The 6,143-nt window shown below is 40.2% G+C and overlaps 2 non-coding genes across 2 annotated transcripts; both read right to left on the bottom strand.

The window, feature by feature from the left end:
- Positions 1 to 908: 908 nt before the first annotated feature.
- Positions 909 to 989, bottom strand: LOC117803872. Its single transcript, XR_004628000.1, has one exon. It is a non-coding gene; the product is annotated as a small nucleolar RNA SNORD115 (small nucleolar RNA).
- Positions 990 to 5,269: 4,280 nt separating this feature from the next.
- On the bottom strand, positions 5,270 to 5,351 carry LOC117803873. Its single transcript, XR_004628001.1, has one exon. It is a non-coding gene; the product is annotated as a small nucleolar RNA SNORD115 (small nucleolar RNA).
- Positions 5,352 to 6,143: the final 792 nt, after the last annotated feature.

The following is a 6,143-nucleotide window of genomic DNA, read 5'->3' as shown; positions in this document are numbered from 1 at the left end:
CTGCCCCAGGAACACTGCCTGAGATCTGGAGTGCTGCATCAAGGGGCCCAGGGCCATTGCCTGCTGTGCCCAGGGACTCACAGATTCCCTGCCTAGGCCCGGTCGGCCTTTACTGTCTCGGGGGATGGTGGGATTGTGGAGGGGTGCTCCGCAGCTGCCCCAAGGAATCCCAAATTCCTTGGGAGTTGAGTGCATGTGGAAGGTGCTTTGCCCTCTTGCCCAGGGCAGCCTGCCAAGGGGCGTGTTTCAGGCATGGTCCGGGTCTAAGTGGGACAGCCACCAGTGGCCCAAAGGGCCCATGTCCACCATCTCGATGGCCCATGGGGCGTGCGGTGAAGCAGCGGGACAATGTCAGCTGCAGGCTGGCTGATGGTGGCGTCCCCACACTTTTGGGTACTCGTCAGGGACCTGGCCCACCTTTCATTTCCCTTCCACGTGGCTTGGCCCACAGGTGCATGTCCAAGGGGAAGTCAATACTCCCTGGACATCAAGGGCTCCCACCCAAAGTCCGTGCCACTGTCACTGCCTCCATCACCGATGCTGCCACCAACCTTTTGTTCCCCCGAACCCACCCTGATGGCTTGGGCAGTCTTCTTCCAAGCTCACAGGCTTCCACTCACTTCCCATGGTGTAGGCCATGCCAACACCCTGGGCACCAGGCACTCTGAAAGATATGCGGAGACCAGGGCAGCTAAGCAAGGGCTCCCTGGGGGGGCCTCCTGGGAGGAGGAATGAGTCAGCAGTAAGGTTGAAGGCCCGTGCATCTCTAGGGCACCCGGGTGCCCACAGCAGGCCACAGCCACAACTGGGAGACTCGGGGGATCTGTCACATCAAGCCCCAAAGTGCAGCGCTCTCCCAGGGCCCCAAGGATTTCTGGGATGCTGAACCCAGGACATTCCCCTCCATCAGGCCTCAGCGTAATCCTATTGAGCATGATTTTTAGGTCATCATCTCTCTTTGAGCCAATATGAGTTCTCATCATTGACCCAGACAAGGCAGTGGTGATCGGTGAATGCGTGAGTGCATTCTCTCGTATCCCTCTGGAACCTGCTTACCTGCGATTGCTTCCTGTAGAGAGGGATACCTCAGGGGCATGAATCTTTGGATATCTTCCCCTGTTTGGGTCCAGCAAGCCTTGCCTCTCCCGGCAGCATCTTTGTTGGGACGGTGTCTGCGGAGAGATCCATAGGCCAGCTGTCAAAACTCCCTGCTCCGTGGCTCCTCCCCCTGTTGCCAACATTTACCAGTCCTGAATGCTTTTTGGGACTTGGCACCTCTTGAGGCTGCCAACATGATCCTTGATCCCTACTGAAGCACAGCATTTTAGGAAATCTCTGCCCTTTATTTCAAACCATACCAATGGTTTATTTGGCTCCCAAACGATTTCAGACAATGTTAATGCCCCACAACCCATTGGAATACTCCCCACACACCCCCTATTGTGCATTTTCAGGGCCACAATTTGCTTGGTTAGGATTGGGAGTCCCGGTTGGTATGGCCCTTCTTTGGACTTTATATCAAATACTCCCCCTTCGTAATGAAGGCTGGACCCCGTGCCCTTTTGAACAGGATTTGATAGGTATCTCAGCACCATGGAATGTCTCCCTTGCCAACCTCTTCTAAGCAAATGTTCAGCTTATTACAGAGTATGATACCCAGGTACCCACGTTTTTGGGTCTCTTCCCAGAGGTTGGTAGTTTTGCCCTTGTGTAGGCGTGTTCATTTTCTTCCTTTTCAAAATAATGTGTTTAATGAGAATTAGGATATTTGTCAGAGCAACCTTTTCATCTTGGTTATTTTTTGTATGCTTTTTCTTTGTCTGTTTAAACCATTTAGGACATGAATGTGTTCAGAATAATTGAACCAATGGATGTATAATTATTGTGTAGTAGTAAATCCATATATATCTACTTTCATAAAACATGGTAAATTGGCTCCTAATCTTCATTTATGTATGTATGTGTGTGTGTGTGTGACAGTATGACATACTGTCATATGTAGGTCTAGATGTTCTGATTCATTATTTAAGCTCTGTTTTCAGTTTTAATAATTTTACTTTTGGGGCTCATTCATTGTTGGCTTCAATTTCATTTTCTTTGTACAATAATTTAATATATTTCAGGAACTCTCATGAAGTATCAATGTAATTTTATATGGAATTGTTTTTCAGTAAAACATATCTCCCATCATTAAAATATACTTGTTTCTTATGATCTAGGCAACTTTTAGTCCATTTTTCAAAAGTCATTTTTCTTTTTTTCGTATTGCCCTTCCATATCCTGCTAACAGCATTGAAGTTCTGATTCATATACTCCATTATCCTGGTATACAGGTGAACTTATGTTATTAAAGAAACATGAGGTCATGAGGGAGTTGCTTTAAATTTTGAAGAACTTTCCAACTTATTTCTATAAAAGTACTTTCAAAATAGTTTTTGTTTTCCTGATTATTTCATTCTTTAAGGCATACATTTTCTCCAAATAAATTTTCCCAGTACTTTGGACACCAGTGCCCTTATTGGGTAAAACTTATTTGGTCAGAATTCCCATCGTGAACTACTGGCAATACCAATAGCTCAGAATTTTTTTTGTTCCTTTATATTTAAATGCAATTAGCCAACATATAGTACATCATTAGTTTTAGATGTAGAGTTTAGTAATTCATCAGTTGCATATAACACCCAGTGGTTGTCACGTCACATATCCTCCTTAATGCCTATCACCCAGTTACCCCATCCCCCCCACCCACTACCCTCTAGCAACCCTCAGGTTGTTTCCTATAGTTAAGAATCTCTCATGGTTTTTCTCTCTCTCTGATTTCTTCCTATTCCATTTTCCCTCCATTCCCCTATGATCCCCTGTGCTGTTTCTCATATGGTTCCACATATGAGTGAAACCATATGATAATTGTCTTTCTCTGATTGACTTATTTAACTCAGCACAATACCCTCCAGTTCCATCAATGTCAATGTAAATGGTAAGATTTCATCCTTTCTGATAGCTGAGTAATATTCCATTTAATTTATGTATAAATGTGTGTGTATATATATATTATATATATACACATAATTTATTAAATTGTCCTAAGAAATTTTATCAATCCACCAGAGTCACAAGTAAACTGTCTGAATTCTTTTCAATGTCTTACAACTGAGATCCATGGGATGAATTTTTCCATCGCACACCCTCTGACCACCATGGATGTCAAACTTTTCTGGAAGAAGTGGTCTGAGACTCAAATGCAGACTCTCGCTGTTGTCATCTCCGAAGTGTATCTGATATATTTTCCTAAACCTGGACACATACTGACTTGTGTCATGTTTCCCAGTGGCCATGAAGGATGGATATCCTCCACTGCCATCTTACACATTTCTTTGAAAATAACAAAGTTATGCTTTCCAGAGATTCTATCACATCACGATGACGCAGGAAGAAATCAACCCTCTATTATTTAGTATTCCAAAAGGAGTCAAACATATTTATTGCCTTTATGTGGGCTTCCTCTTTTGCCTTAGCTTTTTTGTGTCCTGTATCTATGATCAAATGCATCAACTCACCTCCTATCATTATGATAACCATTGCCTAAATGTTTAACTGAAGACACAATGAGGAAAAAAGAGGTATGGAATTGTTCCAAATGAAGGCTTCTTTGAGGAAACATGGACCATGTAATAAAGCCTAAAATATGAATATTTGTTAGGTACATGGAATCTTACAGACATTGTATAGAACAAGGGATGCCTTGAGGTTATCTCAAGTCTGAAATTCCATGATTTCTCCAGTGATAAATGAATGAATGAATAAAAAGAAATTTGTAAATTAATTAGTTAATCAATTAATTAATACTTGAAGAAATAAATATAAATCTAACTTATGAAAATACTGAGCACCATTCATTCACCATAAAGAAGTCCTCATTTACAAACAAGTTTCTAGATTGGAAGAGCAGTCAGGATGTGTCTGGTAAAATCAAGTTTCCTATGGTCCATTTTTTGTCTACGCAGCAATAGTGGTATGTGGATAATTGGGCTTGGCTATTGGCCATGGGCACCCATAAAATGACCTTGTAAAATTATGTAGAATTGGTTTTACGGAGTCTTGAAAATGTGTTCACTATCCATCACTGAGGCAAAATCTTGCATGGGGCTTTTTAGATCATGGCCTAAATTACATTCTTTTTGTTCAGATTTCTCTTTCATGTTCATATTAACATTTTCCAATCAGCAATGCAAAAATTTTTATTTGTAATATATATCTTTATCTCCATACTTTGGACAAACAAGACCTCATGATGTAGATGATACTATGGCTCCAAAGATATCAACATCACATTTATGTAAGTATTTCCAAAATTGTTTTTGTTTTCCTTTATGGTGTCATCTTCTAAAGGATTTTTGTCTTGAAAAGAAGAACTTCAAAGGTGAAGCTAGTGTTCCATTTGGCAAAGCTAAACAGATTAAAGGGCCAATTAGGAAAAACTGGCATCACCAATAACCCACAATTCCTTACACTGACATTTTAAAGACCTAATAATCATCAGGGGATACCATGTACTTATCTGAATACTCAAGTGCCTTTTAGCCAAGACCCATTGGCAGATTAATTCTTGCATTTCACTCTTTGGATGCAATGGGCATGATCCTTCCTTAGGGGAATTTGTTTTGAGTATCCAATGGAGATCCCAGTAGTCATTATCCCTTCACTATATTAGAGTTAGTTTTCAGCATGTGCACGGAAAGATAGTAACGGTTCCTGGGGGTGGGGGCAGTGCTGGGTAGTGAAGGAAATATTTCCTCCATTTGTAATGGGATCCATTTCAGGTATAACTAAAATGTTTCCAGTGATGCTATTCCAGTTGCCTGACTCCCAGACAGAAATCAAACATCTACAGAACTTAGCTTCCTGAAAGTAGTAACTTATTTTTCTTCTTAAGTCAGACCTCTTGCATAGTCTAATTTTCTGTGTCAACTGTATCTATGATCAAACACATCCACTCTCTTTGAGTTTTAATGGAGCAGCTAAAATCTTTCCAGAAATTCCAACTGGATAACATGATGAGAAAAATATAGCTAAAGACTAGCCTCGAGGATGGCCTTCTCTAACTAAATATGGCTCACCAAATATAGCCTAAACTTGGGGATGTGTTGTTGTCATGAAACCTATAGAGAAGATTCCCTGAAGGGACTTATTGCCTGAAAACCCAAAAATCATTACTCTAGAAGGGAAACATGGATCTTCAGCCTTTTGCTTTGTCATTACTGACTACATTGGGCCTCAGTGTAAAATTATTGAGCATGATTTTTTAGGTCATCATTTCTCTAGAAGATAATATGAGTTCTCATCTTCAATCCAACTACAGCATTACCTGCCAAATTACATACTTTGATCTGTATATGATCATCAGAGAGAGATTTTGCAATTTGTGTTGCCAAAATAGACATGACTTTGCCATATACCATCATGAACACCTGGCTGACATAGGTTTATTCTGTGGCAACAGCCAAACAGTGCTCTTTTTTGGGGGTCATTTTCTGTGTAGACAGACTACAAAATGTTTTACTACATATCTCATGGACTAATGATTTATCCATACTCCACATTAAGCAATTACTATGATCATTTTCAGAAAAAAATGACTTCTTACAGAGTTGATGCAGCTTTCATTCACCAAGCAGAAAAAGGACAATATATACAGGTTTCTCAAGTTTGGATAAATATTCAGGTAGTGTTTACAGACCTGGGAGACATTCATTAGTTAATCTTGTTCTATCCAGTCAAGAGGTCATGTCAGGGCATTTGTCATGGTTCATTGAATATAAACTCAAATAAAATATTACTCTTTCAGTCATATGAGACTCTGGGTCTAGAGATCAGATGTCAGGACACTTGAAATTGTGATCACTTTATGAATCCTTTGGAACCATAAAAGGAACTTTCATATCATGGCCAATAAGCCATTGTATTATGTTGTAAGTCCTCTTCAAAGTATTACAGTCTTAACAAAAACATAACAAAGGAAAATACAATAATTAATGTAAATATGTACACTTGTATATTTAGACCAAAGAAACTCACAAAATGGAGTAGGAACCAAAGCTCTGAAAAATTCTCATATACTTTCAATAAACTTTCAATAAAAAAGT

The sequence above is a fragment of the Ailuropoda melanoleuca genome, chromosome 9 (genome assembly GCF_002007445.2).
Source record: "Ailuropoda melanoleuca isolate Jingjing chromosome 9, ASM200744v2, whole genome shotgun sequence".
NCBI lineage: Eukaryota > Metazoa > Chordata > Mammalia > Carnivora > Ursidae > Ailuropoda > Ailuropoda melanoleuca.
The sequence above is the reverse complement of the archived record's forward strand: the minus strand, read 5'-3'. Positions and strand labels throughout refer to the sequence as shown.